The sequence below is a fragment of the Nicotiana sylvestris genome, chromosome 9 (assembly GCF_000393655.2).
Source record: "Nicotiana sylvestris chromosome 9, ASM39365v2, whole genome shotgun sequence".
Lineage (NCBI taxonomy): Eukaryota > Viridiplantae > Streptophyta > Magnoliopsida > Solanales > Solanaceae > Nicotiana > Nicotiana sylvestris.
This window is the reverse complement of record NC_091065.1, coordinates 137,624,769-137,647,473: the sequence shown is the minus strand read 5'-3', so window position 1 is coordinate 137,647,473 and position 22,705 is coordinate 137,624,769.

Here is a 22,705-nt window from a genome sequence, read left to right as displayed (position 1 = left end):
AAGAACCAGGTTCTTCTATAGTGAAAATTGGGTACCACACAAATTACACCCCTCTTGTGTGGTATTGACGTTTAGAACATTAGATTTGTGTTGTACTGCGATGCTTCGAGGATCGGGCTTGGGTGTGTGTTAATGCAACACGGCAAGGTTATAGCTTACGCTTCTAGGCAACTCAAGAATCATGAAAAGAACTATCCAACCCACGACTTAGAGCTTGCGGCAGTGGTATTTGCACTAAAGATTTGATGACATTATTTGTATGGGGTCCGTGTAGATGTATTTACAGACCACAAGAGCCTTCAATATATTTTCAAACAAAAGGAGTTGAATCTGAGATAGAGAAGATGGCTAGAGTTACTCAAGGACTATGATATCGATATTCTCTATCACCCGGGAAAGGCCAATGTTGTGGCGGATGCTCTTAGCCGGAAATCTATGGGAAGTTTTGCTCATTCGAAGGCAGATCAAAGGTCGTTGGCCTGGGAGGTTCACCGGTTGGCTAGTTTAGGAGTTTGCCTTGCGGACTCTAATGAAGGAGGAGTAATTGTGTAGAATAGGGTTGAATTATCACTTGTGGTAGAGGTGAAAGAGAAGCAATTTAACGATCCATTGTTGGCACAGCTGAAGAAGGGGATTCATAAACACAAGACCACAGCTTTTTCTTTTGGCATGGATGATGGTACCCTACGGTACCAAGGGCGCCTATGTGTTCCAGATCTCGACGGTCTTCGAAAAAGGATCATGGATGAAGCTCACACTTCCAGGTATTCCATACACCCAGTTTCTACAAAATGTATCATGATCTTAAGGAAGTTTATTGGTGAAACAACATGAAAAGGGATGTGGCAGACTTTGTGGCAAAATGTTCAAACTGTCAGCAAGTGAAGGCCAAACATCAAAGGCCTAGTGGATTTGCTCAAAGCATAGAAATTCTAATATGGAAATGGAAAATGATCTATATGGATTTTGTAGTAGGGTTACCGTGCACTCCGCAAACTTTGATTCGATTTGGGTGATCGTGGATCGACTCACGAAATCAGCGCACTTCTTGCCAATCAAATCTACCGACATAGCGGAACAGTATGCACAGTTGTATATCAAAGAAATAGTTAGGTTGCATGGAACTCCAGTTTCAATCATTTCATATCGAGGGGCTCAGTTCACGGCCAACTTTTGGAAAAAATTTCAGCAAGGTTTGGGTACGTAGGTAAATCTTAGTATAGCTTTCCACCCTCAGACCGACGGGCAAGCGGAGCGGATTATTCAGACATTTGAGGACATGTTGCGTGCTTGTGTTCTTGATTTTAAAGGTAGCTGGGATGATCATTTTCCACTCATAGAGTTTGCTTATAAAAACAGCTTACATGCTAATATCCAGATGGCACCATTAGAAGCATTGTATGGTAGGTGATGTAGGTCTACCATTGGGTAGTTCGAAGTTGGAAAAGTTGAATTGATAGGGTCGGACCTTGTGCATCAGGCTATGGAGAAAGTCAAGATTATTAAGGTGAGGTTGAAAACTGCTCAGAGTCACCAAAATTCTTATTCGGACATTCGTCGCAGAGATTTAGAGTTCAAAGAAGATGATTGGGTATTTTTGAAAGTTTCCCCCATGAAGGGTATCATGCGATTTGGAAAGAAAGGAAAATTGGGTTCAATGTATGTCGGGTTGCATAGAATCATTTAGAGGATCGGTCAGGTGGCATACAATCTTGAGCTACCACCCGAGATGGCATTGGTACACCCAGTCTTCCATGTGTCTATGTTGAAGAAGGTAGTGGGAGATTCTTCCACTATTGTGCCGGTTGATACTATTGAGGTTAATAAAGAACTGTCATATGAGGAAATTCCAGCTGTCATTCTTGATAGGCAAGTCCGGAAGTTGAGATATAAAGAAATTACCTCCGTGAAAGTGTTGTGGCGAAATCAACAGGTTGAAGAAGCCACTTGGGAAGCCGAGGAACAAATAACGAGGAAGTACCCACATTTGTTTGCCTAGCCATGTAATAGCTTCTATGAATTTGGTTCCTATGAACTTTGTATCACTTGGTTAGTCTATGTAAAATTGTTCCGTTTTAATTATATATATTGCCTATGGGGTCGTGGTTAGTGTAGTTATGAATTATGTCATATTACTAGATTGTGTATATGTTGTTCGGATATGTTTCTGGGGCTCTCTGGAAGGTGGATAGGCCTATATAGAAAGGAAACTTTGGCAAAATTTCTGGAAATTTAGAGAGTTAGTCAAATTTGGGGGCTGTTGTTATGGGGTGTGAAACTGAAATTGCATAAGTTGCTGATAAGTGAACATTGCTCCTCATTCGAGGATGAATGATCTTACTAACGAACTTGTAAGGCCCCGTGAAAGTTTTACTTAAAAATTAAGGAAAATGTTTTTCAGAAGAGCGCGTTTCTGCGGCCCAGTATGCGACTGCATAACAACAATGCGGGCTGCCTATCTGCCGCATAGTGAATCAAAATGTTGGCTAATTTTGAGGTCAACTGTACCACCAATTATGCGATCGCATAATCAATATGCGGGCAGCATAGTCGTTGCATAACCTCCTTGTGATTTTTGCAAAGGGTAGTTTTGCGGTGCATTATGCGACCGCAGAACAAGTATGCGGACCGCATATTGGTCGCATACCCGGCAGTATATTCATATCTTGAGGGCCACTTTTGCGGTGCCTTTTGCGGGCCCACGATCGCACATGCGACCACAGATTGAGTTGGGGCTCCTATTTTTTAACTTTTAAAACCCGACCCTATTCCATTAAAAACGCCCCATTAGACCCTTTTGTTCTATTTTCTACTACATCTAAGGTGAGAAAAAGTGTTCTAGAGGGAAAGAGTGATCCTCACCAAGTCCCCACTCAATCCTTGCCCAAACCTGTGAAGATTATGAAGTAAAGTTACTAGGCTTTCACCCCAAGAGGTAAGAACTTGAGTCCTTGTCTTTGATTTCGAAATTCCTACTAGACTAAGTAACTAACAAGGGGGTACATGGGTATAAGGATGGATTTTCTTGCATGCATGTATGATAAGAAGGGGTATGGGGAGACTATGAGCTAAAATGTAACAATGGGGTGTAGGATGATAGAATCTCTCACAAAAGGTCTTAAAATCATAATGCACACTTAGTGCTTGATAATGTGCCCAAATGAGCTAGAATCTTGATTATCCCTCTAATTCTTGGTTCAACTTGTAATTCTCATAAAATAGATCGAAGTTGCTAGGAGTTCCAGAATTATTGAAAGAATCTAGGAAAAGCTCTATTGAGGTATGAATGGCTAAAACCCCCTCTTCTTAAAAATTGAGCTCCCATGGTATCCATGCATATGTTGTAAGTCCGGAATTTGATTGATGTAATATTTGTTGTTTCAAAGGAATTGATGTTGCAAGAATATATGTGAAAGGTGTGTCTCAATGTGTTCAATATGCTATTCTTGGTAAATTGGGGATATGTGAAGAATGTGAACTATATGCTAAATTCCCTAGATTTCAAATCATGTTTAAATTGTGATTATTATGCCAAATCATGTGAATTCCTCTATATGCTTACAACTTGAATTGTTCTTGTATGTGCCCATTATCATAAATTGCAAGTTTGATGTTGAAATTGAAAGTGATGTGGAATGTGAGTTATGAAATGGGGCCTAGTGCCAAGTATGATGTGATAATTGTGGCCCCAAGTGCTGACGAACTAATATATGTGAAATAAAGATTGAAATGAGATTATTGATGGAAAAGGAAAAACGTCTTGGTAAGACGGCCTAGCTGGTCAGGCCGTGATGGGATGCCATATCGCACACATTGTGGTATTGTGCTGATATTGAAACCAAAGAGTGAGAATGAAATTATGACTGAGGTATATGTCTCAAATGAGGCAACCTAGCCTATCGGGTCGTGATCGGACTCCGCGCAAGAAAGTGGTGGTATTGTGATGATGCTACTATATGAAATGTCCCAACCTAAAGCTATGGAAATTATGTGAAAGCTACTTGATTCCTTTTACTTGATGATGTGGTGATTGTTTAAAGCTCATGTTAGTCCTTATGATTTCTTTGTTCTTGTATGGTTGTTCTTTCTAATAAGATGGTGTTTAGTTATACATACTAGTACTATTCCATGGTACTAACATCCCTTTTGTCGAGGGCACTACATATTTTGAATGGATGTAGGTGGTTCAATAGAAGACAGTGTCGATCGCAGGTAGCTGAGCATCGTCCTCTCAGAAATCTTGGTGAGCCCCTTTTCTTCTGGGGGTTATGTTGTACATCTTTTGTTATAAATTACCCCTTTTGAAGTATAGCTGGGGCCTTGTTGCCAGTATTATCATAACTGTCTTTTGTATCCTTAGAGGCTCCGTAGACGTTTTGTGTGGGTTGTGTATGGGTATCGGATGGGCCACTAGACTATGTTGTAATTCTAAACTCTTGTTTCCTCTAAACTGTAACTGTTTGAAATTTTGGAAACTTGACTATGGTTTAAGGATTGTAATATAAAATGAACTAGAAATGTTTCATGTACGATCTTTCCTAATGTTTAATTTAAATAAAAGCATGGTTTCTTGATCATATTGAGTTGGGTAGAAGGTGTCTAAAAGGCTTGCTCAGTTGGGTTCACTTGATTGAGCGCCGATCGCGCCTCCCGAGGTTGGGACGTGACAGAACTAAAATAATAGGTATGTTCTCAGTATAAATGTGGAGATTAAACAGCCAATTGTCTATTAGATTTCCCTGAACCTGGTGTCACAAGTGCAGGAGCTTCTAAAGTAATACACATAAGAGTCTGAAATAAGTACAAGCTGTCAGAATGAAGTTATATAGCTAAAATAGAAGAGGATGGGGACTCTAAGAGTTGCGAGCGCTGAACAGCCATAACTTAAGTCTCCAACAATGTCCAATCCGAGCATGCTAATAACTACCGCTGGGACCAACTTTAAAATCTACACAATATGCACGCTGTAGTATTAGTACAACCAACCCCATGTACTAGTAAGTGTCGAGCCTAATCTCGACGAAGTAGTGATGAGGCTAAGGCGAGTCACCTACACTAAAATGTGTACGCAATATATAATAATGACAAAATAATTGAAATACAGTACAGAATTAAATAGCCAATAGGAAATGATAACCACAGCCTTGAAGATAAACCAGTGTCATTCAGAATTACCAATCTTTACCAGTTCAAACAAAATATGGGAAAAACAACGCCGCTCAAGAAATAGAAACATACAAGTTGTTGCGGCGCGCAATCCGATCCCACAATATATCAATATCAATATCGTAATTTTACTCTTATTTCACCATATTAATCCACCCTTATTCCACTTATTTCGGCGTGCAACCTGATCCCACCGTATGTGTGTGTGTGTGTGTATATATATATATATATATATATATATATATTCACCCTTATTCCACCATATCAATCCTTCCTTATTACACCTGATGTAGCATGCAGCCAGATCCCACCATATCAGAACCAAACACCCAATGTACACAGTTAGTATTTAAATTTATTAAAACATCATTATTTATTCAGTGAAGTTTATTATTGTTATGCCCCGCAATATTACGTCGATATTATTCTTTGCAGTATTAAGTTACGACAGTGTTGCACCCAACAGTATTATATTACGGTGGATTTATGCTTTGTAGTATTAAGTTACGACGATGTTGCACCTTGTAGTGTTGTACGTTAGATTTGTCGTAAGGTAATTGACATCAGTCCAAGTAAAAGATTATTTGGAGATTATAAGGATTATGTTATTTATAACAAGCAATGAATAAGTGTTATGAAGGATAAAGGGGTACACGAATTAACAAAAACGAGTTTCGTTGGGAATGGCCAATTTAGAATAAAATATAGGTCGAGCGATATTATCCGATAATTATAAATTAGTACCATGCAAGGTACCATATGACCACGGTAGTATAATATATAAAGTATATATAAAGTATTATAAAAATAAATAGAATTTTAAGTAATTTATGATAATTTTTAAATTATGCGGGTAATTGATTAATTACCGGGTAATAGGACATTACCCAGTTAACTAATAAGGGGATAAAGAATAATAATTTTTCCCAAAAAAAGTGGCAAAATGAAATCTTACCAAACATATTACTAAGGAGTCATATAGGCTTAGTGTCCATTAAGTGATTATAGGACATTTACGTGTAAAGTAAGTCCTTATGTCTGATGCATACTTGATTTGGAATTTTACTTCAAATCCATCAACAAAGGTACAACCAAGAATGAAGTTTTAATAAATGTCAGGTGGGGTTGTAGTGACATTAGTTACCAAAAGATTAACACTTTCCACGAGACAAGAATCAGACCAATTTCTCCTCAAACAGGACCTCACGTGTTTAGCGAAATCAACGAGTTACTGACCCTTTACGTTACAATTCGAGCAATTGTGGGGTTATTTCTTCCCATAGCTTATATTTTCGAAGGTATTTACGAGGGTGATAATGAAGACATTAAAGCAGCAGCCTCTCCAGGTATGTTACGGCTATCCCTTCTTTCTTTTGGCATGATCCATACAATACGAACGAAACGTGCAAATGTACAAATTCCATAAATGACTCTATTCATAGAAGTATTAGAGATATCTATGTTCTTCAATTTCTGTGTGTCATAATATTTTATCTTCTGCTCGTGGGTCTCAGAATAATACGTAGTTGGAAAAATTTATCCAAAAGGAATATTGAGATTATTACGTATTTTCAAGCATTTCATACATGTGCATTGAACCATGACCAGATGTCGTTATATACGCGTATATATGTAAATATATGTATGTGGAATATGGGAAAAAGTTACAATGTTATATATGCACCACCACTTGATCAGTTGGTATATGATGATGATGTTGTCCACAGTGGCTGAAATATGATTCAAATAGCGTTATATACGCGTATATATGTATATGGGATATAGGAAAGATTATGACGTTATATACGCACCACCACATGATCAGCTGGTATACGATGATGATTTTGCCCATAGTGGCTGATATGATATGATGGGATGCCCTCAGAGGCTGATGATGTTATGAAACATGTACCTATTCACGACATGACATTCATACGCATATGCATGACGTTAAAAGTAATTTATGATTTACAAAGTTATTCAGACTTACAAGTTGAGTCATGTACTCTATATTTCTTCCATGTCTCTTATGTACTTATTTGTGTGCCTTACATACTCGGTACATTATTCGTACTAACATCCCTTTTGCCTGGGGATGCGGCGTTTCATGCCCGCAGGTCCTGATAGACAGGTCGAGAGCCCTCCAAGTAGGCTATCAGCTCAGCAGAAGATGTTGATGCGCTCTATTTTCTTTAGAGTTGCTCGTTTGGTTAGTATGATTTAGACGTGTATTGTTTGGTATGGCGGGACTCTGTCCCGACCTTTATGACATTTACGTACTCTTAGAGGCTTGTAGACATATGTAGTGTACGTGAAAGATTGTGCAGCCTTGTCTGCCTATGTTTCGTGTTTATAAAAGATCATGTTGGCCTAATAGGCCCATATGTCACGTGTATATGATAATTTAATAAGAAAGATACATTACGTTGGTACTCGGTTGATTAAGGTACCGGGTGCCCGTCGCGGCCCATCAGTTTGGGTCGTGACTAAAGTCGTATCAGAGCAGTTCTATACTAGGGAGTCTACAAGTCGTGTCTAGTAGAGTCTTGTTTATGGGTATGTCATGCACCACACTTATAAGCAGGAGGCTACAAGGTATTTAGGATTGTCACTCTTTCTTCTTACTGTAGATCATGTGGTAGAGCTCACTTATAAGAATCCAAGTTCCGAAATTCTATTTTATTCGTAATAAGACGATGCCTATATCCGGAAAAAAGGTTGGAAAGAGAGATAGTTGTGGAAGAGCGGAGTCAGAGGAATTGGATTTTTGTATGATCACTACGATAAGTAAATATGAGGTCTTTAGCAGATCATGGGTGTACTGAAAGGTGTAAGCTTCCTGATAAGAAGACTTAAGGCAAGAATGCCTATCCATCTTTATGGTGAAGGACAATGAGAGATTAAGAAGATAAGTACAAGTATCAGCAAGTAAAAGGAGCAATGTGAAAAAGGGTACGAGGTACCCAGTTAATGAAGGTTAACAGTGTTTATAATTGAGGCAGAGGAACATAAACATTTTGAGTTATATTCAATAGTAACGGAGGTATATACAATTGGTCGCACCCCTTCCAGATATGCCCTATGGGGGTTAACAAAAGTAGTATAAGAAGATATGATGGATGAATTGATTGCGTTAGTTGAAATTTCTGAAGGATATTGCAAATGTGCTAATAGATCTGTTTATAAGACACCTATACAGTGCACTCTAAAATAGTGTAGCCAGATATGAGTACTACAAAGACACGCACTATAAGCCTTGAAGGGATAAATATTACCTTAGTGTGGCTCGCGTCCCTAGTAAAGCGAGAACGTTAAGCAACATGAAGAGCTACTAGATGGAGCAAAGGAAAGCTAAAAGCGAAAGAATGTCGTATTAAAGTTTTCACAAGAAAAGGGATATGTGGAAATATTAGCAGAGTAATGAGAAGAGAGATAAGGAAGCATTATGAATTAGGGACTGAATGATTGGAATGTACTCGACATCATGGTAATTTCAGATTTCATTCCGGCGGTAATAGAATGGACCACAGAAGGAGATTCATGATGAATTCAGAGAATGGTCATTCAGGGAGACGCTTCCCTAGAGGAAGCAATGTAACAAAGTTAAGCTTAAGAGACTGTATGTTCCAGTTACGCTAAGTGTCACCCTTGCGAGTAAAAGAATTTGTCATCCTTAATATAGAAGGATTGCCGCGAGGCAAGTAAGGATCATTGATGTTGAGAAACGATGCCAAAGATGAAGAGGTAAAACATCTATAGGTAGATCCTTGTGGCTTCAGTTTTTAGTACACCCCTAAAGAGGGGAATATGGAGTGATGTGGCATTACGTCAGAATTAAGTGGTTCTAGTGATTATGGAATGGTAAAGGAAGTAAAGGTTCCTCCCCGAGCTATTATCAATAAATAAGGAGCCAGTGCGAGACGTAAGTAAAGACAAAGGAAATAACCCAAGAAAGATTACAAGGAATATTGATATGAGAATGGGGCAACGAGTAGCTAGTAATTGGTTAGGAAGATTCCAGTTATGGCTAAACAGGAGGTTACAAATGAGTCATTAAATCATGTAAGATAAACATAGTAGAACCCAACATGGAGAATTCAGCCTCGAAGAATATCATTATAATACTTGAAATATATTCAAACAAGCGTTGGGGTAGTTAAAGGTACCGTATGAGTGTTACGGGGATAAAAGAAAGTGCCACTGGGAATGCAGTTAAAATATCAGTTTAGAAGCAACCATACAATCATAAGGGCATGGAAGCAAGCAACTACGGATGATTAGATTATAAGCAAGTAAGGACATCAAAAAGGTCCGTAATAAGCTTACAGCTTTACGAGAATCAAGGGTTCTCCCTAAGTACTATAATAAAAGACTAGCTGAGAAGATAAGGAAAAAGGCTTCAACCTAAGCACAACGACCTAAAGAGAAAATGGTCATGTAACAACAATCTCGTAACAACTTTGTAAGAATTCCAAAGGAAAATGGCACCTACCATGGCTAATGAACAGGAAGTAAGAATTAAAAGTAATATTCGAGATCGTATGAGTTGCATGAAAACTCTGGAAAGTGTAGGCACTAAGATAAGCTAAGTATGGATGCAAAAAGGGGGAAGAAAGACCAAGAAAAGTAATAGCTTACGTTGAAAGAAAGCTAAGATGGAACGAAAGAATTATTTGATCAATGATCCAGAGTTAGTACGTTATGGATACACTCAAGATTTTGGAACATTATCCAGGCAACATATTTGTTGACAATCATACAGCCATAGAAGACTCCGATATAAGTTAAAAGAAAGAATTGAGCCCAGGGCATAGACAAAGGATTGAATTGTTAGAAGATTGTATCATGGATATTCCATAATGCCCATGAAAGTATAAGGTAATAACTGATACCATGAGCCATAAATCAGAAGATAGCTTAAGCCTACGTAAAGGCTGATCAGAAGGAAGAAGAAACTAAAGAATTACATCACTTAAGTGAATCAGGAGTTTGATTATTGGACCTAGAAAAAAATAATAGAAGTTGTGCTTGAGAACATGACAGAATCACTCTTAATATCAAACGTTCAAGAGAAATAACACAACAACCATAATCTATAAGGGCTCTACAGGGAAGCCAGGTAGAAGAAGTACTAGCCTCATAAGAAGTCAGTATAAAGCTCCCACTGGATTGTGTATGTACCAGAGGTGCGAGTATTATAATAGAGCTTCAAATTATGGAAGTGAATTACACCTAGATGGAAGGGAGGTTATGAAAGAGATAAAAGATATGATACGAGATTTTAAGTAAGTAAGGTAAAAGTGAAAAACATACGAGATACTAAAATGCAGAAAGTTGTGAATAGTCCATACTTTGGATAGAAGGTTATAAGCACGGGGATTCAATATCCAGGAATGATAGCGGCATCGTTAGTGGCATATCTTCCAGCCTCTGGTTTCTACGTATCGAGAGGTGTAGTTAAAAGAGTATAGAAGAGTTAGAGACGATGTGACGTCTCGCTTGATATTTCAGAATAACATAAGGAAATCTATGGTGCAAGCAAGTTGAAGAAAAGTTGCAAGTAGTATAAATGGATATGTGTAGGTTGCAAGATAAAGTATGGTACATTGACAAGGTTTTAGGAAGACATGAGTAAGGATAAGAAAAGGCGAGTGAAAAGATAACGGGAATAGATAAGTCCTTGGGATTAAGCCCATGAAAACAAGAAGAGCTGATGGTTTCTCTAAGTTATAGAAAGCTCAATATAGCCTGAATGAACTCAAAGGAGTCTAAGACTAGTAGCATTTAGAAAGGATGGAATGTTGCCCTGATAGTACAATGATGGTGTAATTGTGATGGATAAAGGATGACGTTTAGGCCTTCGAGTGAGTAATGATTTGAAGAAGATTTCATGGATTGTACGAGATTAAAATACCCACATAAGTGAATCACATTGGGATGCTATAAAATACGGTCATTGAAGTATAGTATCATCCCTAAGTGGATCAAGAAAAGCACTTCAAATATTCCTCGATGGAACGTAAATCCTAGTGGCAAGGTATGGCGTAAGAAGTTTCAAGTTATCAGTGGTATATTGTAGATTAATATTGAGGTGAATCAACAATGGAAGGACAAAAGTCACAAATTATGAGATGAGATTAGGCCATCATTCTTAAGACGAATGGTAATGAAGGAGCATTGAAGGACTGAGATTTATACCTAAAGGATAGGCAACAAAAGTAACTGGGAGCTTGGTAGGCATACCTCAGTAAAGGTAGATTGAATAAAAATTATGGTATAGTATAACCCATGTAAATGCAGTAAAGTCATATGAATGGGTAACCAGATCTATGAAATGAGATATGGCCATATTCGCAAGTTCTACAAAGTATCGAGCAAAGGACTTTAGTACACCTATAGAGGTCCAGAGAGGCATCCTATTAATCCTTGTATATACAAAGTAAGGCCTAGATATTGACTAAAAGATAAAAGGAAAAAGGAAAGATGAATCGCATAAGTGCACTTACAAAGCCAGGGTCATACATGCTACATGACAGGAGGTAACAACAGTTGCAAGATTAGGAAGATTTCGACCACGGGTCATGATATGAGCAAAAAGACTAAAGGGGGGAATACCCTAGATTTTTGATTTATTCACAGAACAACTGCTTAAATGGCAAGAAGAGTATTAAGGTATTCACAAAAGCTATAAGTTACAAAAATGATAAGAGCATCAGCCAACATTCGAGGACGAATGTTCCAAAGGGGGGAATGATGTTACACCCCACAATATTACGTCGATATTACGCTTTGCCATATTAAGTTATGACAGTGTTGCACCCAACAATATTACATTACGGTGGATTTATGCTTTGCAGTATTAAGTTACGATGATGTTACACCCTGTAGTGTTGTACGTTGGATTTGTCGTAAGGTAATTGATATTGGTCCAAGTAAAAGATTATTTGGAGATTATAAGGATTATGATATTTATAACAAGCAATGAATAAGTATTATGAGGGCTAAAGGGGTACACGGATTAACAAAAACAAGTTTCGTTGGGAATGGCTAATTTAGAATAAAATACAAGTCGAGTGATAATATCTTATAATTATAAATTAGTACCATGTAAGGTACCATATGACCACGGTAGTATAATATATAAAGTATATATGAAGTATTTTAAAAATAAATAGAATTTTAAGTAATTTATGATAATTTTTAAATTATACGGGTAATTGATTAATTACCGAGTAATAGGACATTACCCATTAACTAATAAGGGAATAAATATTAATAATTTTTCCCAAAAAACGTGGCAACATGAAATCTTACCAAACATATGACTAAGGAGTCATATAGGCTTAGTGTCCATTAAGTGATTATAGGACATTTATGTGTAAAGTAAGTCCTTATGTCTAATGCATACTTGATTTGGAATTTTACTTCAAATCCATCAACAAAGAAACAACCAAGAATGAAGTTTTAATAAATGTCAGGTGAGGTTGTAGTGACATTAGTTACCAAAGGATTAACACTTTCCACAAGACAAGAATTAGACCAATTTCTCCTCAAACAGGACCTCACGTGTTTAGCGAAATCAACGAGTTACTGACCCTTTACGTTACAATTCAAGCAATTGTGGGGTTATTTCTTCCCATAGCTTATATTTTCGAAGGTATTTACGAGGGTGATAATGAAGGTATTAAAGCAGCTGCCTCTTCAGATATGTTAAGTCTATCCCTTCTTTTTTTTGGCATGATCCATACGATATGAACGAAATGTGCAAATGCACAAATTCCATGAATGAATCTATTCATAAAAGTATTAGAGATATCTATGTTCTTGAATTTTTGTGTGTCATAATATTTTATCTTCTGCTTGTAGGTCCCAGAATAATACGCAGTTAGAATAATACATGTGCATTGGCCCATGACTAGATGATGTTATATCTGCATTTATATGTAAATATATATATATGGGATATGGGAAAAGGTTACGACCTTATATACGCACCACCACCTGATCAACTGGTATATGATGATGATGTTGCCCACAATGACTAAAATATGATTCAAACGACATTATATACGCGAATATATGTATGTATATATATGTGTATGGGATATGGAAAGATTATGGCATTATATACGTACCACCACCTGATCAACTGGTGTACGATGATGATTTGCCCATAGTGGCCGATATGATATGATGGGATGCCCTCAGAGGCTGATGATGTTGTGAAACATGTACCTATGCACGACATGACATTCATACGCATATGCATGATGCTAAAAGTAATTTATGATTTACAAAGTTATTCAGACTTACAAGTTGATTCATGTACTCTATATTTCTTCCATGTCTCTTATGTACTTATTTGTGTGCCTTACATACTCGGTACATTATTCATACTGACGTCCCTTTTTCCTAGGGACGCTGCGTTTCATGCCCGCAGGTTCCGATAGACAGGTCGAGAGCCCTCCAAGTAGGCTTTCAGCTCAGCAAAAGATGTTGGTGCGCTCTATTTGCTTCGGAGTTGCTCGTTTGGTTAGTATGATTTAGACGTGTATTGTTTAGTATGGCGGGACTCTGTCCCGACCTTTATGACATTTATGTACTCTTAGAGGCTTGTAGACATATGTTGTATACGTGAAAGATTGTGCGGCCTTGTCGGCCTATGTTTCGTGTTTACAAAAGATCATGTTGGCCTATTAGGCCCGTATGTCACGTGTATATGATAATGTAATAAGAAAAATACGTTACATTGGTACTCGATTGAGTAAAGTACCGGGTGGCCGTCGTGGCCCATCGGTTTGGGTCGTGACAATTATTTATTGCTTAAAGCTTAAAAGAAATTATTTCAAAAATATTAAAACGAGAAAGTATTAGTTATTTGGTGTTGGCATGCCTGACAGTGGTGTTCGGCGCGATCGCGACCCTTAGTGGATTTTGGGTTGGGATAGAGTGTTTGGTTTTGATATGGTGGGATCGGGCTACATGTCGCAACATGTGTAATAAGGGAGGATTGATTTGGTGGAATAAGGGTGTAAATATATATATATATATATATATATATATATATATATATATATATATATATATATATATATATATATATATATATACACACACACACACACACACAATTGGGTTGCACGCCGCAACAAGTGGAATAAGGGTGGATTGATATGGTGAAATAAGGGTGAAATTATGATATTTATATTGATATATGGTGGGATCGGGTTGCGCGCCGCAACAACCTATATGTTTCTATTTCTTGAGCTGTGTTGTTTTTCCGATATTTTTTTTTGAACCGATAAAGATTGGCAATTCTGGACGACACTAGTTTATCTTTGAGGCTGTGGTTATCATTTCCTATTGGTTGTTTAATTATGTACTATATGTCACGCCCTCTTTTCTTGTGAAATCGGGTTTATGCCATTTTTGGTTGGGACAACTCCTTCCTTTTGGAAATGGGGTTTACATTTTTGAAGAGTCGTCACCTAACGATTTAAGGTGCGTTAGGGTACCTTGACCTGTGTCTCGCCCCGTAAAGGTAATTAAAGCGAGGGTTGGTCTCGACCTCTATTGCATTCTATTACCCGTCCCTTCCTATCAGTCCCATAGGAATTTAGGACTCTTATTCTATAAAAGGGGGTTCTAGGCAGACTCTCAAGTTTAAAGGTAAAATACTAAGGCGACACATAATAAACAAGCAGGACTTCAATTAAGGGGAACATCGAAGACCAGTGAAAGGCTCAAATATACCTCCACATACAGTACACATAAACAACATGACTCATACACAATTAGGGTCTAAATTCAGATCCTAAACATGGTATCTAAGTGATAACAATAGAGTCAGATTTATGACATAGCTCAAATAGGAAGTCATAATCAGGCTTGCCTACTGATTTTAACATGTTGACAGTCAAACAATAATCACAAAGATGGCTCTGATTTTATTTTAAGTTGATTACCTAAGACTTGCCTAAGCGTAAAAATAATATGCAGCAGTTACCAGAATTATTGAAACTGTTTGGAAGTTATTTTACCTAAAACATGTTGTTCTAAATGCGGCAAAGACATGCAGGAATTGTGACCAGTTTCATTTAAACAGGATAATCAAACATGAGACTATTTTATGTCCTTTTTCATGCATAATTAGTTTAACTAGGTGTAACCGAGCGAGTGTGAACGAGATCCTAAAACAGGGCATCTAATGTGCACATATGAAAAGTGCAGAATGATTACAGAATATGCAGAATTCCTATAGCATGGTTTCTAAATGCCCAATGAGTTACAACATGATTTCAAGGTGTGCAGGAGCAACAGTTTTAAGTTAATGCAAAATTTCTAAGTAGTAAAGTGATGCCAAATGAGATGCTAAAATAGTAAACCTAAGAACATAGTATCTAATGCATGACAAGCTTTGAATGGGTTGATATTACACATGGATTCTAATGCACATATAAGAAATGTAAACCTAAGATATGGTTTCTACCTATTGATGTTGATAGCATACATAACTACCCTCCCCTTTTCACTCGCCATCCCCAATACTTGTTTACAATAGATTATTACAGACCTATACTGAAATGAATTACATAAGAAAAATAAAGTTACACTATAGAGAGCCTGAAAACACGCCCAGATTTCCAACACCTGATTAGGACTTCCTCTCTGAGTTATGTAATAAATCACCTCAAGTGCCAAGATTGTTTCATAGCTTTTCTCATATCCGGGTGTGTCAGAGTTCCCTAAGGATCTCAAGGGATCCCGGGCAGTGCTCACACCTAGATTTCATAGCCAAGACTGAGTAAGTGTAGTGTGGAAAGGTCAGCTTTCATGTGTCCAAGTTCAGAGGGAGATCAAGGGTCCCAAGGCAAGGCTCACACAAAAGGGACAGAACTTAGTGGTCTAAGAGTAAAGTGAGAGTGCTTGACATAGTTTTGAAGAGTTTAAATAAGAAAACAGTTTTGAAAAGGGTAAGCAAGAAATAGTTTTAAGAAAAGAGAGACTTAATGACAAAGTTAACTGATGAAAATAATTTGAAGGAGTATGCATACCAATCTCAGAACAAGGTCACCATCACATAAGGGACCAGGAATAGTCCAGCAAACACAAGCACGGGAATGGGGTTGGAGGGACAAATAAGGAGCATATGAGGGCAAACATGTAGCAGGTAGGAACATATACAAGCACACAATCAGAAACTCCTACAAGTTCAGAGGATCAGGGGGACAGTAGGGTATTGGGTTAGATTAACATATCAACATCAAACAACTGAGATCATGCTCAAACCAATCATGGGGATTCACATAGGAAACATGTACTAAGTATACAGAAACATGCTGGTCATTGACAAGTAAGGCACAACTTGACATATAGAGGGAATTCACGATCCTAATTACATGTTTGAACATCACAATAGTAAATAAAAGCATATAAAAAACACAAGGACTTGTAACAGTAATAGAAACATATTGGTTTGAGGACTGAAATATGAATTAGAACATACCAGTGAAGTGAAGAAAGCAAAACACAAAGCAGAAATAGGAGAGGTGCAGTAGTTAGCCTTGGCTTGCAGCCGGCTAGCTTAGAATAGTAGCAAGTAGCACAAAAGAGAGAATAAAGAGTTTTAGTAGTGTAAGGAGAGTTGAACATATTTTGTTCATCTGTTAAGACAGTAGAAGAGAGTCATTTATATAGTTATTTGAAAATTGGTTAAAATGAGGGAAGAATCAATTCTTCAGTAATTATAGAACTCAGTATAAAAATTGGTTTGAATCTCCCTTTAATTAAGGGAGTCAGTGTAAATGGTAAAGAGTAGGTGACAAGTAAGGAAAGAAATTATACACGGCTGGAGTATACCAAATAAGGAAAGATTTCAAAATAGTACCAGTATAGAACATGTAATTAAGGCTAGATTCAGAAAGTTTTCAAACTAAGGAAACAATCCGTAAGAATTAAGTAGCAACGCAGACAAGGCAAGAGAAAATTAATTAACGCAAGCAACTAATCAAATTAAGTGGAAAGGTAGGAGTCGGGCGGTCCAAAGGAAAATGTTCAAATCACACCAAGTAATAAGGAATTCAGAATCAATCAAAGATAAAGTCATGGAAAAGAGTTAGCATGTTTAACATATAAATAGAGTAAGACATGGGTAGTCAAGAATTGGCACACAACTCTAGCAAAACATGAAGATCAAACGATACTAAATCAATGAGAAAGATGCAAGTCTTGATGCGAACAGTCAAGATGAACACAAACACATATAATTGGTGTAAGTCTAGGCTGAGAAACTCAGTAGAAGCATATCAAGGCAAGGCAGTCACAAGAAATCACAAGAACTCGAAAGAAACATGAGAATCAGTAAGTCATGCTAATACACAGAAACCAAATGAAGAACCATAAATATTAGAGTTTTTGATATAGGCTAGTTAGGGTCAAGGAAGAACTCAACAAAATCAGTCAAAACACATAGACACAAGGGATTAAGCACTTAAAACCAGAAAGTGTTTCGAAGAAAAGGATTTTCAGAAACCCTAGTTTAGGAAGATGACAAGCCACTCGAAAATCAGGAGATTTTCCATAAATCAAGTAAAAATAAGTTCGCTCCTTCTCAGATCTACACAGATCTAAGAGGTTTAAGAGACCAAATTAGGGTTTTCAACAGAATAACTCGAATAGAGAAGAAAGCTTAAACAAATGTTTTAAACATAGAGACTCACAGATTAATACAAATATCAGAATAAAGAAGCGTTTTTGAAAAGGTGTTTAAGAACCCTAGTTCGAAGATGAAGAGTTACTTTAGAAAAATCGGAAAAACCTTTGAGGAAAAAAAAAGCTCATAATATACACTAAGACAGATCTAAAAGAAATCGGAAAATCTTAAGAGTTAGGGTTTCAGAGAATCCAGAGAAGATGAGAGAACCTTAAAGTGTTACTGGTTTTTGCCGAAAAAGTCATAGATCTTACTCGAACGGCCTGATATGGCCGAAAAATGGCATGAAGGACCATGGGTAGGAGTTGAACCGCTCCAAGTTCACCTGGGGACCTTAGGGTAGTGTCAAACTGGTGTGGGGTGAAGCAGAGGCCAGGAGATGATGAGAGGTAATGGTTTCCGGCGAGGGAGGTGGCCGGAGAAGGTGGACAAGGTCCATCAGAGAGGAGGGGAGAGGAGAAAGTTCTAGAGAGCACCAGAGATAGAGAGAGGGAGATAGAGAGACCGGTTGAGATAGAATGAGAGGGGGGGAATGAGAGATGGGGGTAATCATTAGGGTTTAATATGTCATGGGGGTATCTGGACGATTAATTAGAATTGATCAACGGTCTAGATTGGACCAGGGATTGGGTTGGGTATGGTTTAGATTTGGGCTTGGGTCTGGTGGGTTATTTAATCGGGTTGGGATCTGATTCAATTAGGCTAGAATTAAAAATGGAATTGGCTATTTGTTAAATACCCAATTAAGATTAGATAAATAATTAATAAAAATAGCTAATAATTGGATAAAATAAAATTAAAGATAAATAAGTGAAATTAAGGTAATTAACTAATATTAAAATATAAAATGACCGATTATTGAATTAAAATAGCATAAAGTATACAATTAGGCTATAATTAAATTATTGTAATTATAGCCAAACAATGCCAAATTGGCTAATTTGTGAAATAATTAAATCCTAATAGGATTAAAAATGATATATTGAGCTAAGAAATACTTTGAAATTACTTGTAATGTAATTTATGGTTAATTATTGGATATAAAATACTGAATAAATTAGAAAATAAATTGATAATAATATGGAGAATTATGGAAAAATACCAATTATTATAAAAAGTGATTTTGAAGGTATATATGCAAATTTAAAAAAATAGTTTGAGGAAAAATTGGGTATCAACACTGTATTCAATTATTCTATTATTATTATATACTACATACAGATTTTAGTGTAGATGACATGCCTTAGCCTCATCACTACTTCATCGAGGTTAGGCTCGGCACTTACCAGTATATGGGGTCGGTTGTACTGATACTACACTCTGCACAATGTGCAGATTTTAGAGTTTGTCTCAGCGACGATTATTAGCGTGCTCAGATTGGACATTGTCAGAGACTTGAGGTACGACTGTTTAGCGCTCGCAGCTCCTAGAGTCCCCATCCTCTTCTCTTTTAGCTGTATAACTTCATTCTGACAGCTTGTACTTATTTCAGACTCTTATATGTATTACTTTAGAAGCTCGTGCACTTGTGACATCAGGTTTAGGGAATTGTAATAGACTATTAGCTATTTAATCTCCACATTTATACTTAGAACATACCTGTTTTTTCAGTTCGTTATTAATGCTATCACTTAAACTATTAAAAGAAGTAAATTGTTCTAACGTTGGCTTGCCTAGCAAGTGAAATTTTAGGTGCCATCACAATCCCGACGATGGGAATTCCTAGTCATGACAATTTGGTATCAGAGTCGTAGTTTACATAAGACTCACGAGTCACGAGCAAACTTCGTAGAGTCTAGAGGGTCGGTGCGGAGACGCCCGTACTTATCTTCCAGAGGCTATGGAGTTAAGAACTGTTTCACTTATATTCTTTTGTGTCGTGCGATTTTATTCTATCTGTGTTGATTGAACTCTTCTATTTTGTTATTTCATATATGGCGAGAACACGCACCACATCTTCAGCTAATCAGCAGCCAGAGTCCCCAGTGGTAGCTCCTACTAGGGGCAGAGGTCGAGGTCGTGCCAGAGGCCAAGGCAGGGGTAGGGCTTAGCCCAAAGCTCGAGCAGCAACACCAATAACGGAGCCTCAAGTGGAGTTTGATGATGAGATTCCAGCCTAAACTATTCCTGCCAGACCAACTCAGGTCCCGGAGTGGTTCATAGCCACCCCAATGCTTTAGGATGCTTTGGTCCGTATGGGGGGCCTTATAGAGAGTGTTGCTCAGACCGACACATGTATTGTGGCACCAGCCGTCTTCCAGGTTGGGGGAGGAGTCCAGACTCCCGCTACTCACACTCCGGAGTCAAATGGTTCCCCAGTTTCAAACTCCAGCAGCTCAGCTAGTTGGGGTAGTTTCACCGGGTGTTGCAGCACAGACGGTGATGGATCAGCTATGTCTTTTGAGGCCTTGTGGAGATTAGATAGGTTTACCAAGATTTTCCTAATTCACTTTAGCGGTGCATCTTCAGAGGATCCCCAGGACTATTTGGATAGCTGTTATGAGGTGTTACGGAACATAGGGACAGTAGAGACCAATAGGGTCGACTTTGCTGCATTTCATTTGTCAGGTTTTGCCAAGAAATGGTGGAGGGATTATATGTTGACCAAACCAGCTGGGTCGCCTGCTCTCACTTGGGACTAGTTTTTTCAGTTATTTCTTGAGAAGTTCCTTCCTATCACTTAAAGAGAGGACTATCGGAGACAGTTTGAGCATCTACAATAGGGTTCTATGACTGTCACTCAGTACGAGACTCGATTTGTGGATCTGACCCGTCATGTTGTTCTTCTGCTTCCTACCGAGAGAGAGAGAGAGAGGGTGAGGAGTTTGTCGAGGGACTTGCTCAGCCTATCAAATTGTAGATGGCTAAGGAGACTAGGAGTGAGATTTCCTTTCAGGCAGCTACCAATATTGCCAGGCGAGTCGAGATGGTTCTAGCTCAGAGGAGTGGTCAGGGATCTGACAAGAGACCTTATCATTCAGGTGGTTTTTGTGGTGCCTCATCTGGAGGCAGGGGTACTTTTGGTAGGGGCCATCCTCCCAGGCCATATCATTCATCGCTTCTGACTTCTGTATTGATTTGGCTCTGGGCACTTAGCCCATTTCTATCCCGCCATACCGTATGGACCCACCAGAATTAAATGAGTAGTTGCAATATTTGATTGATAAGGGCTTTATTAGACCTAGTATCTCGCCCTGGGGTGTGCCCGTGTTGTTTGTAAATAAGAAGGATGGATCGATGAGGATGTTCATAAATTATCGGTAGTTGAACAAAGTCACTATCTAGAACAAGTATCCATTACCGAAGATTAATGACTTATTTGACCAGCTTCAGGGTGCCAAGGTGTTTTCAAAGATCTATTTGAGGTCGGGCTACCATCAGTTGAGGATTAGGGCATCCGATGTCCTTAAGACAACTTTTTGGACTCAGTATGGGCATTATGAGTTTCTAGTGATGTCATTTGGACTGACAAATGCCGCAGTAGCATTCATGGATTTGATGAACCGGGTGTTTAAGCCCTATCTTGATTCCTTTGTGATTGTGTTTATTGATGATATTGGGATCTACTCTCGCAGTTGAGAGGAGCATGACCAACATCTTCAGATCATTCTTCAGACTTTGAAAGACAACAAGTTATATGCTAAATTTTCAAAATGCGAGTTTGGTTGAGATCAGTCGCCTTCTTGGGGCATATTGTATCAACAAAGAGTATTCAGGTGGATCCTAAGAAGATTGAGGCAGTCAAGGACTGGCCTAGACCCACATTAGCTATAGAGATCCAAAGTTTCTTGGGATTGGTAGGTTACTACCGTCTGTTTGTAGAAGGGTTTTCATCTATTGCAGCCCCGTTGACTAGGTTGACCTAGAAGGGTGCCCTATTCAGATGGTCAGACGAGTGTGAGGCGAGCTTTCAGAAGCTCAAGACTGCTTTGACCATGTCACTAGTGTTGGTGTTGCCCATAGGATTAGAGCCTTATACAATATATTGTGATGCATCTCGCACTGGACTTAGTGTGGTATTGATGTAGGGTGGAAAGGTTTTTGCATATTCTTCACAGTAGCTAAAGATTCACGAGAAGAATTACCCTATTTACGACTTAGAGTTGGAAGCCATTGTTCATGCGGTAAAGATTTGGAGGCACTATCTTTATGGCGTGTCGTGCGAGGTGTTCATAGATCATCATAGTTTGCAGTATTTGTTCAAGCAAAATGAGCTCAATTTGAGGCAGGGGAGGTGTTTAGATCTATTGAAAGAATATGATATCACCATCTTGTATCATCTCGGGATGGACAATGTGGTGGCTGGTGCTTTGAGTATGAAGTCAGTGAGTATGGGCAGCCTTGCGTTCATTCCAATCGGTGAGAGACCGCTTGTATTAGATGTTCAGGCTTTGGCCAATCAGTTCGTAAGGTTGGATGTTTCTATGCCCAGTCGTGTTCTCGCTTGTACAGTCGCTCAGTGTTCTTTGTTTGAATACATCAAGTAGTGGCAATATGATGATCCATATCTATTTGTCCTTAGGGACACAGTGCGGCACATAGGTGCCAATCAGGTTACGGTTAGAGATGATGGAGTTTTGAGGATGCATTATCATATTTTTGTGCCTAATATGGATGAACTTCGCGAGTTGATTCTAGAGGAGGCCCACAGTTCCCGATATTCTATTCATCCAGGCGCAGCCAAGATGTATTAGGACTTGCAACAACATTATTGGTAGATGAGAATGAAAAAGGATATAGTTGCATATGTAGCTCGGTGTCTAAATTGTCAGCAAGTAAAGTACGAGCATTAAAGACCTGGTGGTTTTCTTCAGAAGATAGAGATTC